This window comes from Bos javanicus, chromosome 23, assembly GCF_032452875.1.
Source record: "Bos javanicus breed banteng chromosome 23, ARS-OSU_banteng_1.0, whole genome shotgun sequence".
NCBI lineage: Eukaryota > Metazoa > Chordata > Mammalia > Artiodactyla > Bovidae > Bos > Bos javanicus.
The window spans coordinates 22,338,523-22,362,816 of record NC_083890.1 but is presented as its reverse complement, the minus strand read 5'-3'; the positions used below and the strand labels follow the sequence as shown (position 1 = coordinate 22,362,816).

Below are 24,294 nucleotides of genomic sequence, written 5' to 3'. Positions count from 1 at the left end.
GAGAGACAGCAAAGAATTATTTATTTCTGTAATGATGAAGAGGGTTTTAACAATAACTATAGATCACAGGGGGAAAGATTCTAACAGCAAAAGTAATAAATTAGCAGAAAAAAATTTCTGCTACTTTTAAAATTCAGTGGTTTATTTTTGCATAGTTTCTTAAGCAATAAAAAAAGAAAATAAAAGATCACACTGTCATATTTATACTCCTCAGACCTCCTGTAAGAAATTCCAGTGATATGGGACTATTTAGACAACTAGCTACTAAAAATCATGATAATCTGCTGGCAACATCTTAAGCCCTTTATGTTATCAAGATAAAGGAGAGGTGTTGGGATATTTAGTTAATAAAATATTAACCATTAAAAATGATGTAACAGAGTCTATGTAGCAAAATGGAAAAATACTGCCAAATGCAAACATTGAGGACAGAATAACTGGAATAAAGATGTAAAAATGCAAAAAAAAAAAAAAAAAGATAAAGGAGAAGCAATGTCCAGTACTTTTGCCCCAGGCACTGCTAAACAGGAGTGTTAACTTTGATAAACATGAATGACTAAATTCATATCACTGTAGGAAGAGAAATATAAAAAGATACACTCTCCACCTTCTTACTGAAAGACTTCAGAGCTGCTGACTTAACTGACTTTGTTCAGTCGTGAAGATTCCTGTCCTTCTCTTCGTTGTATTTTTCTTCCTGGCCCCACTGTCACCAGGAAAACTGGAAAAGTTAATTGAGTGGTTGAAATCTTTATAGAGGGATAAGTTTTGGTTGATGTCAGCTGGAGATAGAGTGACTGAATTGCCAAGAGAGTGGTTTGTGATAGCCCCAGAAGTAAGTCTTACAGAAAGGACTTGTGATCTTACTAAAAAGGTTCCTGGTGAGTTATATTATTATGGGAGAGAGTTTAAGGACTTGAGCAAATGCTTTGTTCTCAGTCTAGGCTGGCCATCCAGAAAGACCAAGTAGATAGGATATTAAAGTATAATCGTCTGGATCCTTGAGAAACAGTGAGGCACTGTGCGTTGTGCAGTAACAGTGTATTTTTCACTAACATACACTGAATGATAGATTTGGCCACAATACCATGAATTAAGTGTAGTAAGTACATCTATTTAATAATATTATCATGAGGATTACAGATATGTAAATATGCAAAGTGCCTAATATCGACTATGATGATGTCCTTCTGAAATATTTTGATTACTTTTACATTGTTTTGAAATGTCTGAGAAAGAAAGTAACTTCTTGGTGCCTCATTTTGGAGGAAGAAACTCTACTTTGACCTCCATTGGAGAATAAAACGCAAAGTTTCTCTGTTGGATTTCATGTGCTTGAGTTGTGTACCCGATGTGTCTTGATAGAGATCATTGGATGGGTTGTTCTGATGTATTTTGGGCTACTTAGGATAGAAAAAGAAGTTTGTTTGTTTGTTGTATATATAAGAACACTGTAAAAACACATACCCCCCAAAATAATTCCATTCACCTTAAAACCAAACAAAACAAACAAGCAAACAAATAAAACTATGGGGAATTTTTATCTAGAAGTGGCTAGAATTTCAATAATTTACTAATTGAACTTACATTCCATTCCTTAATAGTATAAATGAAACCAAATTCTCTAACAGTTAAGTCTACCTTTGGGTAAATTTAAAACTCAAAAACCTAAATATCTTGGAGAAAAGAGTCAAATGACTTCAACTATTTTGCAATTAAAATAAAATTTCTCAGATGAAAATTATGAGAATTGTTATTGTATGACATCTTTCTAAACTCAGAACAAACAGAATTAAAATCATGTTTTGCTTTATACCAACCCCAAACAAAGGTTTCCTTAAAATAGAAAAGACTAGTATACAGAGCAACCACATTTGGGTAATAAAATATTACTTTCAATCATGTGATCATGATTTACATGTGTCCCTCACGTCATCTGCTTTTGAAAAACTTATGTGAAAACCTTCATGACATTTTCAGCATTTTCAGAAACCTAAGAGACATGTTTATGTGCATGGTTTAATCTAAAAGTTGAAAAATTTGCAATTCCTTCTTGTGCATAAATATGAATTTTTATATGATGCAATAGCTGTTATCTAGAGAAAAGATATTTGTTGTTTTTGTTACTAGTGGAAATATGCTAATTTAGAATTGCCACTTAAATAATGCTATTCTTTTCCTCATACTGGTGCTTGACAGCTGTCATCTTCTGTTATTTGTAAATTCCAATTAAGTCGACATACATGCTTCACACCCCTCATGTAGGATGGTATAATTTGAGGATGCATTTTTAAGCTGGTAAGATAATGTCTTTTCCCTCCAGCATCAAAAGCAATAAATAACATCTCCCTAGATATTATAAATAAAGAGACATCATTAATTTATACAGTGGAACAGTGATATCACATGGACTAAAATATATGAAAAAAAAAAAAGTCAATGTAATATGGGTTTGACTTTTTCCCTATACGGCCTAGTTATCCAAAGTAACAGAGATCTTATGCTAGCTTAAGTTTGCTGAAATCTGAGGGCATCAATATATATCAGGTTACCAGTACCATCAACTCCACCACAACTGGATCCTATAAAGTAAGATTCTAGGTGAAGAGCAAAGACCACTGTATACCTTCTTTGCGGATACCTGATAATTCACCATTACATTTAATGTTTTTACTTTGTGAGTTTCCCTCTGTTGGTGACTCATTTAAAAATGCAAGCATTTCTTGAAGAGGTGAAACAGCAAGTCTTCCATCCATGATATGGATGATTCTGTCCATTGGTATATGTTGTGATCAAGGAGAATTTGAGTACTTTATAAAGGAGGGGATTCTGAAAAAAAAAAAAAAAAAGGAAATGCTAAGTGATTTTACACTTCACTGTGTATCTAAGGCTGCTCATGCATGGAATCACTAGTACAGTGTTTCCTTCTTCCCTGAAAGCCTCAGATCTGTGTGTGTTCAAGAATCCCTCTTAACCCAGTGCCTGCTAGGGTTCTATTCATTCTTCCTATCAGAGAGAGTTCTAAAGATAAAAGCAAGAGAGCTATTTAAACAACATGAATTGACTTTCCCATTCTTGACTTGTAAAGTCAAAAAATTTAAATATTTAATTTCTTTTGAATTAGAGGAAAAAGTAATCAGGTGGGTAGGTTACGCTTAGGAATATACATTGTCTGCTGCAAAGCTATTCTGGATTTAACAACAACTATTTATAAATTTTCATGGAGAAGTAAGCTGTAGCTGGTAGCAGGCCCGGCCAAAAGTTGCAGAGAGAGCAGACAACAAATCACAAAACTGTCATGGTTGGATAAACAGTGAAATAAATGACTTCTTAAAACTCTATTGTAAAGGGAGTGAGGGGAGGAATCTTAGCATGTGCAGATGTTATAATAAATTTCATATCAACAACTGATTTATTCCATGTTCGGGGCCCTATGTCACATATAATAACTAAGTGGTTTATGTGCTTTTTTTTTTCCTTTTAACAGTGAAATGTGCCATGAAAGACACCTATAGTTGTTTTCTCAAGAGAGGCAAATGTAGGCTTGCATGCCAAAATTTTGAAACACCAGTTCGTTTCTGCACAAAACTAAATGCCAACTGTGGTATATAGAAGTCTGAAATAAAAATCAACATCCCTGAAAAATAAAATACAGTGAGTATCAGGATTAGTAATAAATGAGCTTGAATTACTAACCACTCCTGCACAGTATGTGTTGTTTTCTTGGTCACATGGCATCATTTGAGGAACTAATTTCTCTTTTAAGGATCTGATATCTTTTAAAAAATATGTTGGGTGGTTCTGTGAAAACCATTTCATTATTTTGGATATAAATTCTCTATTAACTGGCTGGAGAATGCTGTTGCTGCTAAGTCGCTTCAGTCGTGTCCGACTCTGTGTGACCCCATAGATGGTGGCCCACCAGGCTCCCCTGTCCCTGGGATTCTCCAGGCAAGAACAATGGAGTGGGTTGCCATTTCCTTCTCCAATGCATGAAAGTGAAAAGTGAAAGTGAAGTTGCTCAGTCGTGTCCGACTCTTAGTGACCCCATAGACTGCAGCCTACCAGGCTCCTCCGTCCATGGGATTTTCCAGGCAAGAGTACTGGAGTGGGGTGCCATTGCCTTCTCCAGGCAGGAAAATGCTAAATGACACCAAAATATTTATTATTATTAGGAGCCTTCAATTCAAAGGTATCCAAACTGCTAGGAGCACTTCTCCAAATGAATGAGAAGTTGAAAGAGACCAAAGAAATGGAACAAATAGGATCTTCATCAGATTATAGATCAAGGGACATGACTTGATTCACTACAATCAGGAAGTCCAGGAGTCAGTCCAACCCTTCAGTTTCATGCATTTGTTCTCTTCAGTTCAGTTGCTCAGTCGTGTCCACCTGTTTGCGACCCCATGGACTGCAGCATGCCAGGCTCCCCTGTCCATCACCAACTCTTGGAGCTTGCTCAAACTCATGCCTGTTGAGTCGATGATGCCATCCAACCATCTCATCCTCTGTCATCCCTTTCTCTTCCTGCCTTCAATCTTTCCCAGCATCAGGGTCTTTTCCAATGAGTCAGTTCTTCGCATCAGGTGGCCAAAGTATTGGAGCTTTAGCTTCACCATCAGTCCTACCAATGAATATTCAGGACTGATTTCCTTTAGGATTGACTGGTTTGATCTCCTTGCAGTCCAAGGGACTCTCAAGAGTCTTCTCCAACACCACAGTTCAAAAGCATCGGTTCTTTGGTGCTCGGCTTTATGGTCCAACTCTCACATCCATAGATGACTACTGGAAAAACCATAGCTTTGACTAGATGAAATTTTGTCAGCAAAATAATGTCTCTGCTTTTTAATCTGCTGCCTAGGTTTGTCATAGCTTTTCTTCCAAGGAGCAAGCATCTTTTAATTTCATGGCTGTTGTCACCATCTGCAGTGATTTTGGAGCCCCCAAAAATAAAGTCTCTCACTGTTCCATTTGTTCTCTTACACAAGGAATTATATTTATTTATTATTTTTATTGGAGTATAATTGCTTTACAATGTTGTGTTATTTTCTACTATACAGAAAAAGGAAGAAGCTATATGTATACATACATCCCCCATTTTTTGGATTTCCTTCCCATTTAGGTCACCACAGAGTATTGAGTTCCCCATGCTATGCAGTTGGTTCACATTAGTTATCTAGTATATATACATAGTATCAATTGTGCATCAATAGTGAATTGAGAAACTGAGATTGACATATACACACATGGAACTTTAAAAAGATGCCACATCTGGAAATAAGACATAGCCACTAATCTTCCTTGGAAGGACTGATGCTGAAGCTGAAGCTCCAATACTTTGGCCATCGTGGAGAGCCGATGTGGAGAGCCGACTCATTGTAAAAAGACCCTGATGCTGGGAAAGATTTTATAAAGTTGAAATGTTGAGTAACCACTACTATAATATATAGCACCGTGTAAAATTCTGTTTGTGAGTTGTGTGCAATGACAAATCAGGGAGTTTTTCAAGGTATAAAGCCAGATCTCTTTCCACCAACTATAGGAACAAAGAACAAGATGAGGCTTTGGGTCCCATTCAGAGGTTTTCCCACCTCTCCTTCAGCCGGATTTCTGTCTGACAATACATAAAGAGCTGTATTTTGAATGTTTTTCTTCTTGGCTCCTTTGTACATGAGAAGCAGAAAGGACAAAGCTAGAAAGGGAATTCTGCCGGGCATTAAATACTGCACTTGGAAAGGAGGAGTCCAGCTCTCAGAACTAGAACTTGAAGTACACACTGACAACTGGGACATCTTTCTTGATAATTCCTAGATTTAATTTCAACAGCCTAGTCTTCAGTTCAGTTCAGTTGCTCAGTCATGTCCGACTCTTTGCCAACCCATGAATTGCAGCACGCCAGGCCTCCCTGTCCATCACCAACTCCCGGAGTTCACCCAAACTCTTGTCTGAGTCAGTGATGCAATCCAGCCATCTCATCCTCTGTCGTCCCCTTCTCCTCCTGCCCCCAATCCCTCCCAGCATCAGCGTCTTTTCCAATGAGTCAACTCTTCGCATGAGGTGGCCAAAGTATTAGAGTTTCAGCTTTAGCATCATTCCTTCCAAAGAACACCCAGAACTAATCTCCTTTAGAATGGACTGGTTGGATCTCCTTGCAGTCCAAGGGACTCTCAAGAGTCTTCTCCAACACTACAGTTCAAAAGCATCAATTCTTCAGTGCTCAGTTTTCTTCACAGTCCAACTGTCACATCCTTACATGACCACTGGAAAAACCATAGCCTTGACTAGACAGACCTTTGTTGGCAAAATAACGTCTCTGTTTTTGAATATGCTATCTAGGTTGGTCATAACTTTCCTTCCAAGGAGTAAGCATCTTTTAGTTTCATGGCTGCAATCACCATCTGCAGTGATTTTGGAGACCCCAAAAATAAAGTCTGACACTGTTTCCACTGTTTCCCCATCTATTTCCCATGAAGTGATGGGACCAGATGCCATGATCTTCGTTTTCTGAATGTTGAGCTTTAAGGCAACTTTTTCACTCTTCACTTTCACCTTCATCAAGAGGCTTTTTAGTTCCTCTTCACTTTCTGCCACAAGGGTGGTGTCATCTACCCAATCTTAGCTGTTATTAAATCTGGGAATCATTTTTTGTCAAATAATAAATATAATGAGTCTCTCAGCTAGTGAAAGAAACTGAGAAAGCACATTTCACTGGTTCCCTATTGCCCACAGGATAACAAAGCATATAGTAAATCTATACTGTGCCCCGGCATAGGGTAGCAAGCATACCTAGAACACATGGGTACAGGGAGAACTGATGGGAGTTGATTGAAATAATCCAGGTGTACAGAGATAAAGGCTGACCTAAAGACAAAGGCTGACCAATTTGAGACATTCTTGCAAATGTTTTATTCCCAAATTATGCTCCACATATTGAATAAAACAAATACTAGTAAGACTTCAAGATAAACTCCCATGTTATAATATTATATTGTGTTTGTACTTTTCAGTGTTAACTCAGAAGGATATCAAAAGAGACAGAAAAGAGCTTATTGTGCTGCTGCTTCTTATCAATCATTTCCTAGGTTACAAGAGTCCAGCCACAACCTATTCGCTTTTATTTTGACATGGACTTGGCCAATTTGAGAACTGACAGGACAGGAGACCGCCTGCAATGTAGGAGACCCAGTTTCAATCCCTGGGTTGAGAAGAGTCCCTGGAGAAGGAAGTAGCAACTCACTCCAGTATCCTTAGCATCTTAACAAATAAAATTAAACCCATGAGTGAAAGATATGCACTGTCCCTGTGCATATCTATTGATGGCTAAAGGTTTGATTGAGGAACCAATAATTTTATTTTGTTTCCAAAATAGGGATTAAGAAGCTAGAGGTTTCTCTAGGAGTAAGACACTTGAGTCAGGAAGGTGGGGGAAGAGTATTACCATAGTGATTAAGTATTCATGTTCTGAAGTTAGATTTGTTGAGTTTGATTCTCAACTTAACTATGTTCTGAGCCATGTGATTTGAACAAAAATTATTAGCTTGAACAAAAATTATTAGCAGCTCTCTATGCCTGAAAGTCTTTATTTATAAGATAAAAATAATAATACACTCACTGAATAACTTTGACAAAATTAAATGAGCTAATCCAAGTAAAACACTATCTGGTATATAGTGAAAGTGAAAGTCACTCAGTTGTGTCGGACTCCTTGCAACCCCATGAACTATACAGTCCATGGAATTCTCCAGGCCAGAATACTGGAGTGGGTAGCTTTTCCCTTCTCCAGGGAATCGAACCCAGGTCTCCCACATTGCAGGCAAATTCTTTACCAGCTGAGCCACAAGGGGAGCCCAGGAATACTAGAGTGTAGCTTAACCCTTCTCCAGAGGATCTTCCAGACCCAGGAATTGAGACTATTCTTTACCAACTGAGCTATCAGGGAAGCAGGCTAGAATAACTTAGTGATAAAGCTCAAAGACAAGAAACTTAAAGCTTTACTCTAAGGTACTACATATTAATATTTCCCAAGTCATAAGTCTCTTGGAGAATAAAGAATAGCAAGCCAAAAGATGAACAATAATAGTAGCTATGTTTATGTTTTAAAATCTCCAAATTCAAACTGCTTTTGCTAAGCTAAAGATTTAGGGGCAGATAATAATAATATTGAAAAATGTAAGAGTTTCTAATCATTTTATTCTCAAGCATAATTAAATTCTGTGGGCTTCTTGTGTCACAATAGAACAAACACTGTCAACATCCCAGGAGCACACCTTCAGCCTACTTCTTAAGAATAAAGTCCTGAACAAACGTATTTATAAGCACTGTTTCAATCACTTGAAATGAATCCCAACTCTGTGTCTCTAATCTTCACTTATTTCTTTGGCTCAAGATGCAACTCTGCCTATTGGATATCTTATGAAAACTCTGTGCTGCTGCTGCTAAGTCGCTTCAGTCGTGTCCAACTCTATGCGAACTCGTAGACTGCAGCCCACCAGGCTCCCCTGTCCCTGGGATTCTCCAGGCAAGAACACTGGAGTGGGGTGCCATTTCCTTCTCTAATGTGTGAAAGTGAAAAGTGAAAGTGAAGTCAGTCATGTCCGACTCTTAGCGACCCCATGGACTGCAGCCCACCAGGCTCCTCCGTCCGTGGGATTTTCCAGGCAAGAGTACTGGAGTGGGGTGCCATTGCTTTCTCCCATGAAAACTCTGTAGACTTCTTAAATTCAACACTATCAGCATAATTCTGTCTTCTCTTGTTCTCATCCTCATATCCTGACTTCCCCTATATTGTTTGTGATCATTGTTAGCATCACCTAAAGGACAAGACTACTTCCTTATCATCTCCATCTATAAGTACATTTATTCCAGTCCATAAATACTATTTGAAACTGCTCTTTCAATTCTTGCCAATACAGACTTGCTCCAGCCCTATAGTCAGCCCTGCTTCCCCATGTCCATGGCACATACCTAATGTGATGTTTGTCTTTCAGGTTAGTCCCTACTTAAGTTACAGAAAGAGTCTATAGGAATCAAATCAATCACTATTAGAATACTTTGGCAGTCCAGTGGCTGGGGCTCTGCACTTTCGATGCTGGTTCCTAGGTTTGATCCCTGATTGGGGAACCAAGATCCCACATGCAGTGTGGTGAAGACACCAGTAAATATATGGATACATTTTTTAAACTAAAAAATAAATCAGTCAACATGGGTTAGGCACTTGGGGTGTAACACTGAATGGAAAAGAATATAGTTTCCATGAAAGCTGTAACTATTAAATATATATTTATTAGTATGACATGTGCTAAAGTAGAAGAAATCTAAGTTCTAAATTTACCTTGAAGTAAGGGGCTCTGGAAAGATTGTATTGAGAAAATAGCATTTAAACTAGGATCTGAAGAACATGAAAAAGATAAGCTGGATGTTACCATAGAGTTGAGAAGGGGCACATGTTGAGAAGAATAATTATAGATGTTTCTGGTAAATGCAGTAGGTAAATGTATACAGTCCTGAGGTAGAAAAGGGCAAAGACATAGTATAAGTAACAGAAAAATTCAATGTGGTTGCTAAATAAAGGAAGAGTAGTATTAGAAAAATATATGAAGGTGAACGCTTGGGTGAGCCAAGGTCGTGAATGGTCAAGGGAAGTATATGAGAGCTTAAGGGGGAAGAGTACAGAAAGCGAAACAAAAGAGAGCTTTGTGACTGTTGGGTAGGGAATGGAAGATCAAGGGTGTGTACATCTAGATAAATTCAGAGGCTGTTGGAGAATTACAAATGAGAGATGGTGTTAGAGTGCATTCCTACAATGGAGATGAGCGGAACTAGATGAAGCTTGCTGCACATGGGTGGCAGAATCTTAATTAAGACATAGTCCAGAAGTCCTCATGGGTAGTGCAGTAATTCCTCCTTCTCTCCACCAGGTAAAAGATGAGCTTGCTCACACTAGGTTTCTAGTGTTCCTCGGATTAACTTAAGATTCTAGAAAGTTATTTAAGTATCAGACTGGAGGTTGACTGTCAAACTCAGCTTTGTGTGGAAAGTTCATTTAAGTGACTTTATAATGAAGCCACAAATACTAATCTCAACCCCCATCCCAAAGGAGGATCCCTAGTCACAGCCTCAGCCAACTTCTCTCAATAGTTCCTGCCAGAGCTGTCGTTCAGGTCTGGCCCTTCTTTTTTGCTGTTTCTAAAATCATCTTTACGTGAGCTTTAGTAATCAACCCTTACCTGTTTCCTTAAATTACTACTGAACTGTATTTTTGTGTCCTTGAAACTTTAGAACAATTTTTCTCCTTTTCATGACAATTTTAGTTTCTAATTTCAGAATCCAGTCAGACTCTGGATTTATCATACTCCTTGTAGTTTTCAAGTTTGGATTATGGATGTTCCTCTGTTCTAATTGCCAGTGTGGATTGTCTGGAGCCCCTCTTCTCTTTGGCCAGTAGTGTAGAAGTTGCGGCACAACTTCCCCAGGCATATCTTTAGAAAAGAAAATTTCTAAAGCCACTCTCAATCCTAAGCATGCTGATTTCTCATTTGTATAGAATATTTATTCTGTCGGTTTCACAGTGGCCTATTCTTCCTAATATTTTCAGCGCCTCACGTCTGGTGACATACAGAGCTGTAAGACTACTTGTTGAGCTATATTTTTAAAAATGTTCTTTCTTATTTTTAGCCTGTGAAATTCCTCATTCTTCAGACTGCATGATGATAGTTATATTTTTATGAAGAGTTTTCTATTTCTCCACCTTTGGCTTTAACAGCACCCATAATATAAAATAAAACCCCTTAAAACCAGTTTTTAAAAATTTCCTGGATGAAATAATACTTGGATTATAGTCTCTGTAGTTATAACATGAAAAAACCTTCTGATTATGTCTTGCATCCTAAAATTGAAATTTTCTCGTTGTGGCATCAAAAAGAGTAAATCCACATGAAAGTGAAAGTGAAGTCGCTCAGTCGTGTCTGACTGTTTGCAACCCCGTGGACTGTAGCCCACCAAGCTCCTCCGTCCATGGGATTCTCCAGGCAAAAATACTGGAGTGGGTTGCCATTTCCTTCTCCAGGGGATCTTCCCAACCCAAGAATCGAACTCAGGTGTCCCGCATTGCAGGCAGACGCTTTAACCTCTGAGCCACCAGGGAAGCCCTAAATCCATGAGAAACCCTAAAAAAAAACTGATGATTAAAAATTCATTATGTTAATGTGATCCTCAGAAAATCTTGAATAGCTGGAACTCCAATATACAAAACCTTAGTAAATTTATATAATGTATATATTTATTTTGGAGTGTAGTTATACACTGACACCTATGTTCTATCCTAGCAGCATATCCATATACTAAATTTGACCAGAAAAGAAAAATAGCTTTCAGAATTATTTCCCTAGGTGTTTTTCTCTGACACGAAACCACAAACCTCTTTGTGATAGAAAAAATGTTTAAATAATTTTACTATTCCTCCATTTTTTCTATTAAGTGGTCACTGAATAATAAACTCCCTGAAATAGTCATCATAAGGTTATAATCATAATAAAAGAAGTATTATTTATGCATATATCTTTGCTTTATAAAATGTCTCTATTTGGGAAATTCTTAATAAGTATGTTAGGCTATACATTTATACTAAATTTTGAAAAATTGATTCTGCAAGGATCTGGCATAGATATTTGTGAGATACATCACACTTTCTATATTTGGGTTGAGACAAGGAGAATTGTAGAAGGAAGAGTGACATCTCTAGAATATATCTTTTATTCAACCAAAAAATTTCATCCATTTTGATAGAAAAAGCACTATTTTTAACCTCTTGTTTCAGAATCTCTTCTAAAGTAATTCTATGCCTCAACACTAGGTTCCAATACTACCAGCATGAGATCATTAGAAAGAAGTCTTATATCCCAGTATCACTTGCAAACTGTGGCTAAAGCTACAAAAAGATATTAGAATTTCCTCTCTAGACAAAAGTTGTGAAATCATCATGACACAATCAAAACATTATTATTTTTTCTTATTATGACATGCATTCTTGTTGGGATTCCAAGAACTGCCATACCATACTTCTTTGGATTTCCAACTTTTTCATAGACTCAGTTTCATTATAAGTGAAGTACGGATTCAATAGAAATCATTAGTACTCTTCCAGATTATGGGTATATTTGTGGACATAGTACCATTAATTCCTGAATATCACTAGCTCATAGTCACAGCCAAGACTCCACAGAAGTACGTAGGACTCTTGGAATGATATGAGACTTACCCATGAAACCAGAATCCTCCTATTTTCCTTCCAGGTAAGGCTGTCGGTTTTCCTCTTCACATCTCTGCTGCTTGTACTTGCTCAGAAAGTACACCACCAGGCGTAGCCATCACCTGCAAGTCTTCCTTGATCTCCAGGGGCCTGAAACTGCCATTTGTCCTGTAGGGAAATAATTAGAATTTCTCCCTCTCTCACTCCCTCTTGTGCTTTCTTCCCTACACGCTTTCTTGTACATTGGTCTGAAGCAGTGCTGATTCAGGCCCCAGGTAATACAGTTGAACAACAGTCTGTAATCAATATATTTCCACAGCTACTTGCCCTAGCCTTACCATAAATTATTAAAAGCAGCCCATCATACTGGCTGGCAGATTAAAATCACCAAGCCATTCCTCCTTAGTGACACAGTTGCTGCTATTAGTCACTAAATCATGTCTGATCCATTTGGAAGCCCATCGACTGTAGCCCACCAGGCTCCTCTGTACATGGGATTTCTTGGACAAGAATACTAGAATGGGTTGTTATTTCCTTCTCCAGGGAATCTTCCCGACCCAGGAATCAAACCCGTGTCTCCTGCATAAGCATGTGAATTCTTTACCACTGAGCAATGAAGGAAACCCCAGTGACATGGGTACATTCTAACTTAAACCTAAGTATAAAGCACCTAGATATAGATATAGATATAGATATAGATAGATATAGCCACAAAATAGCCACAAAAATTATAGCCTATTCATCCTTCACTTGGCCAAAGTCAAAATTACCTTTTCTCTTAGATGTCATTCCTTCTTTAACACTTCTTTAATACTTCTTAGGAAATAGAGCTGCATCTCTGATTTGCTGTTGTTGTTGTTTTTTAAGATACGTTTTCCCAATCCATTTGACTACTAATACACCTTGAATTCTGTTGACTTTTCTGGACCCAGGATTATAAACTTCTTACATAATGTCTCTGAAGAGGTGACATACCATACTCATCAAGGACTCCGAGAGAAATCGCCTTTATCCCAAAGAATACAAAGACTTCAGGGGCTACATTAAATTCAAGCTGTCCAAGGGAGTAGTGAGAAAAATGGGAACGAGATTAATAGAAGTAGGTGTAGCCACTCTCCATTTATGAAATAACTTGAGGCTGTCAACAGTGGAATGATTAATGAATGGAATTATATTCACACAATAGAATCCTATACAGCAATAAAAATGAATGGCCTTCAACTACACATAGCATTATTGATTGTTATTGTCTGTTTTGAGAAGTTTGATGATGTCTTTTGCTTGCTTTTTGTCTTTTTGTTTTTTTTGACTGCACCACATGGTTTGTAAAATCTCAGTTCCCCAACCAGGGATCGGTCCTAAGCCTGGGGCAATGAATGCTTCCAGTCCTAATCACTGGACAGCCAGGGAATTCTTGGTATGTTTAATGATGAATTTCACAAAAATGTTATAGAAAAGAATTTAGATACAAAAGAATTTAACATAAATAAAAAGTTTATTTTGTCATTATCAATAATGATCCTTTATTATCATTAATTAAAATTAATGTTTATGTCATTGAATATTTGAGTTAAGTAACTAGCAAAATTTATGTTATACCAGGAAATGGCAACCCACTCCAGTATTCTTACCTGGAGAATCCTATGGACAGAGGAGCCTGGTGGGCTGCTGTCCATAGGGTCGCACAGAGTCGGACACAACTAAAGTGACTTAGCAGCAGCAGCAGCAGCATTTATGCAAATTACAAAAGCAGACAAAGTTATCTATTATGTTAGAAACCAGAATAATGGTTACTTCTGGGATGTTGAGGACTAAATGACTGGCAGAGATATGAATAGTGTTGATAATGTTGTTTCTGGATCTGGATAAGTGGCTATTTAGAAGTGTTCAGTTTATGAAAACTGAACTATAAATTTATTGTACATGTACTTTTTTTTTTTTTTATTCTTCCAATTTTATTTTATTTTTAAACTTTACATAATTGTATTAGTTTTGCCAAATATCAAAATGAATCCACCACAGGTATACATGTGTTCCCCATCCCAAACCCTCCTCCCTCCTCCCTCCCCATACCATCCCTCTGGGCCGTCCCAGTGCACCAGCCCCAAGCATCCAGCATCATGCATCGAACCTGGACTGGCAACTCGTTTCCTACATGATATTTTACATGTTTCATTGCCATTCTCCCAAATCTTCCCACCCTCTCCCTCTCCCACAGAGTCCATAAGACTGTTCTATACATCAGTGTCTCTTTTGCTGTCTCGTACACCGGGTTATTGTTACCATCTTTCTAAATTCCATATATATGCGTTAGTATACTGTATTTATGTTTTTCCTTCTGGCTTACTTCACTCTGTATAATAGGCTCCAGTTTCATCCACCTCATTAGAACTGATTCAAATGTATTCTTTTTAATGGCTGAGTAATACTCCATTGTGTATATGTACCACAGCTTTCTTATCCATTCATCTGCTGATGGACATCTAGGTTGCTTCCACGTCTTGGCTATTATAAACAGTGCTGCGATGAACATTGGGGTACACGTGTCTCTTTCCCTTCTGGTTTCCTCAGTGTGTATGCCCAGCAGTGGGATTGCTGGATCATAAGGCAGTTCTATTTCCAGTTTTTTAAGGAATCTCCACACTGTTCTCCATAGTGGCTGTACTAGTTTGCATTCCCACCAACAGTGTAAGAGGGTTCCCTTTTCTCCACACCCTCTCCAGCATTTATTATTTGTAGACTTTTGGATCGCAGCCATTCTGACTGGTGTGAAATGGTACCTCATAGTGGTTTTGATTTGCATTTCTCTGATAATGAGTGATGTTGAGCATCTTTTCATGTGTTTGTTAGCCATCTGTATGTCTTCTTTGGAGAAATGTCTATTTAGTTCTTTGGCCCATTTTTTGATTGGGTCGTTTATTTTTCTGGAGTTGAGCTGTAGGAGTTGCTTGTATATTTTTGAGATTAGTTGTTTGTCGGTTGCTTCATTTGCTATTATTTTCTCCCATTCTGAAGGCTGTCTTTTCACCTTGCTAATAGTTTCCTTTGATGTGCAGAAGCTTTTAAGGTTAATTAGGTCCCATTTGTTTATTTTTGCTTTTATTTCCAATATTCTGGGAGGAGGGTCATAGAGGATCCTATGTATACATGCTAATAAAATGTTTTTAGAAAGATTCAAAAATATACAGAATAAAGTGAGAAAGTTGTCTTTTGTCAGACCTATCTTAAACCCACTCTTCTTTCCAGAGCAAACTGATAAAATAATTTTTGCATATTTTCCCAGACCTTTTTTCTCTATGCATACACATAAAATATTCAGGTACCTATATTAAATATCCATATATCCATGTCATATGCACCTAAGGACTTGCACTGGGTTCACCAAAGATAATGTGTATATCTCTTTCAACTCTGCAGTCAGCAAATTCATGCTGGTACCTTGAAACTGGTAATGTAGGAGTATTTATAACACAGAAACTAACCAATACCACAAACCAGAGAATTGTGGAGTTTTTTTCCAAAAGTTGAACGATGATTTGTAAATGTTGCTCTTTGAGAGGATAGTGCATTAAGCAGAAATAACATACAGACTGAATATGCCACTCCAATGTTTCCTGTTATCTGAAGTTACCAGTGAAAAATCTAAGATTCCAACAATTCTTAATATTCATAGAAAAAAATTATTTTGCCCACACTCTTTCCCTCTCTGGTATTAAATAATTCTCTGTGTTCCTGGAACTTGAGGAATTTTGCCCCATCTCTCTTAGTGAGATCCAACTTCTTGTAGAATAAAGTTAGGGGTAAGTACCCTGATGAGTTGTTTAAATTACACTTCCTAGTGCCCAGGAAACCACACAGAATGACAGCCTACCTAGTTAATTTCTATACCTATCTCTTCTCCCGAAGACAAATACACTGTAAGTGTCTTGGACATCCCTAGGAGAAGTGGACTTATTTGCCTTAGAGGACTAGGATTATATAATAGCCAAGATTGGGAAGAGTGTGCATTGCTATAAAAGCAGCCAAAGAGCACAAATTTTACATTCATAAAAACATAGGTTAAAATTGTAGCACTACTATTTATTAGTGTATTTAAATTAGCCAAATATAATTTTTTGAGCTTTATTGACTCAGTTAAAAAAATGAAGAGAAAGTTTGTTTCTATGTTTTGGTTTTGTTGTAGAGGATTAAATAATGCACTATATATAAAGAAACTATCTTAGTGCTCAGGACAGAATAACATATAAAAATATGTTATTTTATTTCTTAATTTATTCCTTTTTTCATACTCAAAACATTGGCCTATATGCTACCGAGTACTATAGATCAAATTCTGACCTTCTTCTTTTTTTCTCCCTAGTCTCAATTCACTCACAACTGTTTGGATCAAAGCAGAGGAGCACTTTACTCTGTTAATAACTTGCTCCTATTAACTAATTGCTCTGTTATCTGAAAAATGTCAGACCTGTCTTTGTTATCCCAGGTCAGTTCAGTTCAGTCACTCAGTCATGTTCGACTCTTTGTGACCCCATGAATCGCAGCATACCAGGCCTCCCGGTCCAACTCCAACTCCCGGAGTTATCCCAGGTTACTCATCTCTAAAATGAGATGGTTGACTAAATAAGTTAGTTTTACCAACCTCCTTGATGGCTCAGATGGTAAAGAGTCTGCCTGCAATGCAGGAAACCCAGGTCCAATCCCTGAGTAGAGAAGATCCCTGGAGAAGGGAATGGCTACCCACTCCAGTATTCTTGCCTGGAGAAATCCACGGGCAGAGGAGCCCGGCTGGCTACTGTCCCTGGGGTCACAAAGAGTCGTACATGACTGAGCTACTAACACACCTAGAACTCTATGACATTATCAAGTAGATTTGTCCATCTCCCCATGTAAAGCAAGAGTTGAGAGTAGAGGTATGACTGCGTAGAGGTTTAAACTGAAGTGGAAAGCTCATCTTTTTCCATAACAAGATAGAATAACCACGGAAGAGAGTGGGTGATGACAATGAGGTGAACAGTGTGGTTTGTTGGAGACACTAATGAACCCAGAAAAAGAAGGGTTTAATAAGAGATTATAAGAGTAGATGTGACAGTGAGTTTGAACAATACTGTAATAGCTATCAATAGCAATGACTGGATGAACACTAATTATATGCTAAGAAATATGTCCATATCTCACTGAGCTCCCACTGTGAAGTTGGTTCTATTATCATCCTTCACAAAAATGGACTAAAACTTAACGACATTAGGGATTTTACCAAGATTATTCAGCTGATAAATGACAAAACTTGGACTAAAATCTATATGTAGTGTGAAGTTAAAAGTCAAGATGTTTGGAGTGTCTAAATATGCAGAGAAAGGAAAATAAAAAAGAAAAGAGAAATAAGGTAAACAGGTTAAAAACTCTCTACATTCTTGGTATACCCCTAATACTCAGTAAAGCCTGTTGTAAATCAGGCACTCGAAAATCGCACACACACATGAGCTCAGAAAGAAGAGCAAGTAGGGAGCTCAGCTCAGTGCTCTGTAATGACCTAAGTAGGCTGGATGGGGAGGAGGTGTGGGAATGAAGTCCAAGAGGAAAGGGATATATGTATAAATACAGCTGATTCATTTCATTATACAACAGAAAATAATCCAATGTTGTAAAACAGCATACTCTAATAAAAAAGAAGAGTAAATAATATTTAAATTTACTCACAACTAAATGCTTTAATACTAACCATAGAATTCATTTTAGAGATCCAAGTGTTCCAGTAGGATTAGTTCAATGGTTGCACAAAATGTATCCTTCATGTTCTTTGGCATACAAATTGACTAATCAGACACAAATAGTTCTTTGTGGGAGTAATAGTCAGGTTTCATGCTCATTTATTTGTAACCAGTATTTAAGATTAAAAGATATCAGTCTCTGTTTTGAGTCCATCCTGCTTTTGATGCTTGAATTCTTTCAAACATGTTCCCACCAAATAGTTACCCTTGTAACTGTTCAACTTGTTCTTGAATAACCTCAATAACAGTGAAATTTCAACTTCCAGGATTGACTGGTTCCACTTTTAGATAGCTGATCTGAGAGATCTAAAAATCATCTTCCCCATGATCAGTCTTCACTTCCCCTGAAGTATTCACATCTCGGCTCTATAATTGGAGATTTTATTTAGCAAGTTTAATCACCTTCTCAAGTCCAACTTTTAAATATCTGATGCTATGCTATGCTATGTTATGCTATGCTAAGTCACTTCAGTCGTGTCTGACTCTGTGTGACCCCATAGATGGCAGCCCACCAGGCTCCCCCGTCCCTGGGATTCTCCAGGCAAGAACACTGGAGTGGGTTGCCATTTCCTTCTCCAGTGCATGAAAGTGAAAAGAGAAAATGAAGTCACTCAGTTGTGTCCGACTCTTAGCGACCCCATGGACTGCAGCCTACCAGGCTCCTCCGTCCATGGGATTTTCCAGGCAAGAGTACTGGAGTGGGGTGCCATTATCTCCAAAGTCTCTCCTTATATTTTACATTTCTTTTGCTAAACCCTCCATTGTCTTTTTCATACAATATGGTTTCACATCCTCATACCATTCATGCACTGCTGCCTAGAAACTGCCTGGGGATTTCCATAGCACTCCATTTTCTTTTCTAGAATCAAATGCAAGATTCCAGGCAGTGCGTGACTAGTGATGAAACACCTCCCCTGTTTGGATTCATTTTTATCTACTCATACAGTCTAATGTAATTATCACAACCAAAAGTATCTCTCTATCTAGGGATAATTAACCCTCATTAAGTTAGCAAAGCTAATTTTTCCTTCTCAAGTTTCTTCCAGACATGATTTGACATACAGAGGAAAATTAAGGAAAACTGAGAGTACCTGTCTAGAAACTATATCCATCTCAGAAACAGATTTTGCTTATCTGTATATTGCCAATTATTTCCCTGATTTACATATATGTATTATGTATAATATATATGTACGTTTTTATGTTAATGCTGTGTATTACTGTATTAGAGATATTTTTGAACTATGCATGTTACCTAATGTCCTGTTGATCTGTATGTTCAGTAAAGGGTATTAACTCAGATCCTCGCTGCCTGCCACTAACTCTCCATTGCAACATTTTAAGAAGTTCAAAGTGTTTCCACTGATGTGAATCCTCTAACTGCTAATAACTGATTTGGTCAAGGTTACATTATGAGAATTTCTTTCTTCTACTAGTTTAAGCTTCCTTCCTTTATCACTTCCTACCCTCCCTCTTCCTTCTGGATTGTTGATAGCTATCAATATTACTCAAGACAGAAAGAAGAGAAGCTGCCATGGAGCAGTGGGGCTTTGTATACATAACTGATTTACTTCAGGGAAGGCTGGAGGGCAACTCACCTCCCTTGGGTTGGACTTGGTAAAGAACTAGAATGAGTGTTGTGGGAGCAGTCATCCACAATCTCCATCAGAGGCTTCACTGTGCTCATATATCACATTGTACTACAGTAGACATAAGGTTATACATTTTAGCAATTTTAAAAGTCTTTCCATTTAAAAAAATGTTCTATTTCAGGAAAATTTATGGATGCAACCATTATAGAAGTTTTCATTATCTTTTACCTTGTGTATTATTCTCTGTACAAGTCAGTAACTTCTTTGTTAGCTCTCTGAAGAGGCAGACTTACCATAACTTCAAAATCACATTGACACTTAATCAGACTGAAGTATAAACTCAGAGAAATAAAACAGCCTCTAGTGTACAAAGTCACAGAAAGTATAAAAGGGAGAACTAGAAAGTTCAGGAGCTGATTGTATGGTCTCATACATTTATAAGAAAAAAGATGGCAAAAGATTTAGGGTTAATTTAAATTAATTTTCTCCAGTCTCTCAACTCTTCTACACAGAAGGAATATGAAGCAGAAAAGAAAGAAAAAATAAACTTGGTTAGGTTTGGAACTGGACTGTAAGAAATTCTCCTTTCTCAAAACTGTGTTGTAGCCATTGGCAGGGGTATTTCATTTAGCTGTTCTTGTTCTCAGTCTTCCTATCCACAAAACAGAGTTAAACTGAATCACTTTTGGTAGTTCTTTCGATTCTAAGCTGCATATAATTTTAAGCAAGACATTACTGAGCATAAGTCTGAAATAACTCTGACATAAAGCATTTTAATCTCTGAAAATCCTGAGATATGAGTTTCCATGGACACCTGGATTGAGTTAGCTTTAGATACTGGTCCCTGTGCTGAATGTGACTTTGCTTCTAGCAAACTGCTGCAAGGACTTTTTTTCCTAGAGAAGAAAAAAATAATATTATGAAAGGTAAACTGAATTTTCCTTGCCTTTGACCTCTCTCTCATGTCAGTTACAACCATTAGAAGTAGACCAGTGAAGGGGGTGCAGAGAGACCTGGGTTTCAGCAGTGTTTTGGAGCATCCTGGATATGTGTGTACTCTGTCACAGACTAGCACACTTTTCAGGGGCATTCTTGTAACTTTGTGTATCTTGGGAAAGGGACAATATTGCAGATTATTTTGCTGAACCCCAAACTACTAACAGTACCCAACTGTACTCTTGTGAAGTCATGATTTTAGGCATTGCTTAGAGCTCGAATAAATCTTGTCCAAGCCTACCAAGAGGATGATCACTAGCCGAGGATATCATTGTTGTTATTGATCAGTCACTCAGTCATCTCCAACTCATTGTGACGCCATGGACTGCAGCACACCAGGCTTCCCTAACTTTTCATCATCTCCCAGAGCTTGCTCAAACACATGTCCATTGGTGACGCCATCCTTCCTGTCCTCTGTGATCCCCTTCTCGTCCTGCCTTCAATCTTCCCCAGCATCAGCGTCTTTTCCAATGAGTCAGTTCTTCACATCAAGTGGCCAAAGTATTGGAGCTTCAGCTTCACCATCAGTCCTTCCAATGAATATTCAGGGTTGATTACCTTTAGGATTGGCTGGTTTGATCTCCTTGTAGTCCAAGGGACTCTCAAGAGTCTTCTCCAACACTACAGTTTGAAGGCATCAATTCTTCAGTATAACAGCAATTATTAAAAACATCACAGCTATGTAGCGGTATTGTCTTCCAGTATTACCAGTGTAGACTTAATTTTTACTTCTTTACATTGGTAAACATAGGCCACAAAAGCAGCTTCAAGATATCTCAATGAATTACCCACCTTACCTCTATCTAGATCAATGAAAAACTTGGCTAAATTCTATGAAAACTTCAAGCAAATGTTTTATACAAATTTTAAAGAAATTAAAAGAAATGAAAGTTGTGTTAGTCGTTCATGTTCAACTCTTTGCAACCCCATGGACTGTAACATGCTAGGCTCCTCCATCCATGGGGTTATCCAAGCAAGAATACTGGTGTGGGTTGCCATGCCTTTCTTCAAGGGATCTGCCCAATCTGATCAAACCCTGGCCTCCTGCATTGCAGGCAGATTCTTTACCATCTGAACCACCAGGGAAGGTATAAGAGAAGGGTGTTAGAAAAGGGTAAGAGGGTCAAATATTACAAAGAGATTTAGATGCTATGTAGTTAAGAAAACAGTGATTTAATAAATCTAGAAATGTAAAGATGTTGTAACATTGGAAAACCTTCTACTACAATTTGCATCAACAAAATAAAAGTGCAAAACCATTCTATTCATTGTCTTTCTAAACACACACCTGACCACTGCAAACTCCCCTTTCTTCAATCTTTTCTACATAATAGATATATTGATCTTGGAAAATTCCAAATTTTGTTTAGTTTCTTCTCTAAACCTGCATGACATTACATTACCCCAATTCCTTACTTTTGTCTTTACTCTTCTTCACTGACTAGGTCCCATGGTCCCCTGACCTCTTCCAAGGACATTCTGTGATCTTAGAATGCTATGAGCTGAACACCCAGTTATTTCTCTTTATTTTCCTCTTAAAGTATGGACTTGTAACCATTCTTTTCAAGTCCCAGGTCTGTTTTCCCTGGGATACTGTGAAGAAAAATATGTCATGATTTGAGATCAGACTAGATAAAAAGAGTTGAAGGAAAAGAAAGAACCAAAGTTAGCTCCATGTTTCTCAGCACGAGAGACTGAATAAGTGTTGAGCTGAAGTACATCACTGTAGAAAATCTGAAGGAGAACCTTCTTGGGAGCGAATGTGATGATACCATCTTTAAATAAATTATTCAAATTCATATACCCTCACATTGAAAATGTGAGCTAGTCAAGTCCCTGAATAGTTTTGTAATAGGGTGTAAATATCAGTCATGAAGTTGCAGATGGAAATAAAATTTGGAAGTCATCTATAAAAGAGCTAATGAAGATATGAAAAAAGGCATTAGAAATAAAAATGAAATATTCAGGATTAAGAAAGCAAACCATTCTTATTGAAACAAGACTTTCTTAGATATATGTGCCTTATTCCAGAAATTAGGAAATATAACCACTGCAGTCAGTGACAGAATTAGTAATTGTGTAATCAAAACTGCATCTCTTTTTAAAGTTTTAATTAACTTATATTGACTGCATGCATGTTGATTTAAGCTACTCTTTGAAAAAAAGAAGTGTTGCATTAAAGAATACAAGTAACCTCACTGCAATCTTCGTGGTTGGAGAATGAAAAAACTGAGAAAGTGATTGGTATCGATTCTCTTTATTTCTCTCAGTCCAACCCAGCTTTTGTCTTCTAATTACTCTAGGAAAAGAAATCAATTTTTTTTCTTTCTAATATCCACTCTAGTGAGCAGAGAATAAAAAGATGTAAGAGTGAATGAACAATTCACTGGTGCTTCTGGCTCGTTTTAGAATATTTAGGAAACTACTGAAATCTTAAAAATCTAAATCACCTATTTCCTTCCACCTTGAGAAACCAATTAATTTATTGTATTCTGTTATTTTCCACTGGCAAATCTTCTATGTCTTAAAATATTATCCTAAAGCGTTATTCTTAACAGAATGAGGAAAGTAAATACAAAGAAACAAAAGAAGATGCCATAATGAGCTGATCAGCTGTATCCAGGGAAGTGTCATGGGGACACTCAGAAGTAGGGCTGAGGAAGAAATGGGAGTTATTAAAAGGGGGAAAGGACCAGAAAAGAGCAGTAACAGATGCAAATGCCATTAAGTTTCAAAGCAGCACTGTATACAGGAGAAGCAGCCCTGGCAAGGAGTTTCAGGAAGGATGAAATGCACCAAACTTGTAAAAGATGTCATTAAGATGATAACTGAGACGAGAACTTGAATTTATAGGAAAGTGGTCATTTCCTTTTGCAAGAATGGAACCACTGTATTTTAGGAGAAAGTGCTTTGTCAGTTTTTCAGATGAAGCAACTGAAGTCTGAATGTATTAAATGATATATTCAAGTCAGTGGAACAATTGGAAAGAGAAATCAGAACTGAAACAAAGTTAAGGATTCGTCTAACTCTGTTTGGATTTTATTTGTCTGGACAAGAAAATCAAGCCATACAGTACATTAAAAATATTCTTCCTAATCTGTTAATTTATTGACAGAAATTCTATACATATAGATATCAAATTCCCTGCAATTTCTTCAATATATTCAATGCAAAGCAGAAATTATTTTGAAGATGAAATGTATAGAATGTAAGAAAAACAGCTTTCTTGCTTGTACAATTTATGAATATTATTTTTATTATTGCAAATAAAGTCTCATAAAACCTAAGCAGTTTTACTAAAAAGAATGTATAAGCTAAGAATTATGAGTTTTTATAATTCTTCATCTTGAAAAAAAAGCTGATAAATTTCAACACTATAATTTTGTCCTTCTTTTTAGTCATTTGTGTTTTAGAGAAAGAGATGTTAGTAAATTTTTTCATTATTTCAAAAAGATTAAAACACAGTTTTTCTATAATGCATGTAGTAAAAGTCATTTAAACCTCTCCTTTTAGATTATATATATGTATACATATATAATTAACAGGAAAAAATGGATTCAAACAAATTACCAAAGAAGAAATAATTTCATTTTGTTTCCAAAGACAGATGTCCTTTATGTCCAAAACAGCAATTGATTAAGCAGCATGCAAAACTGAATAGACAGCCTTCTAGAGTCCAGTCTGAAAGATT

The 24,294-nt window shown here is 37.2% G+C and overlaps 1 long non-coding RNA gene across 1 annotated transcript; it reads right to left on the bottom strand.

Annotated features, from left to right (window-relative positions):
* Positions 1-1,522: 1,522 nt before the first annotated feature.
* Positions 1,523-16,965, bottom strand: LOC133235880 (uncharacterized). The gene is made up of 4 exons (XR_009732690.1): positions 16,887-16,965; positions 13,018-13,301; positions 12,257-12,415; positions 1,523-2,829 (listed from the first exon to the last, which is right to left on the bottom strand). It is a non-coding gene; the product is annotated as an uncharacterized LOC133235880 (long non-coding RNA).
* Positions 16,966-24,294: the final 7,329 nt, after the last annotated feature.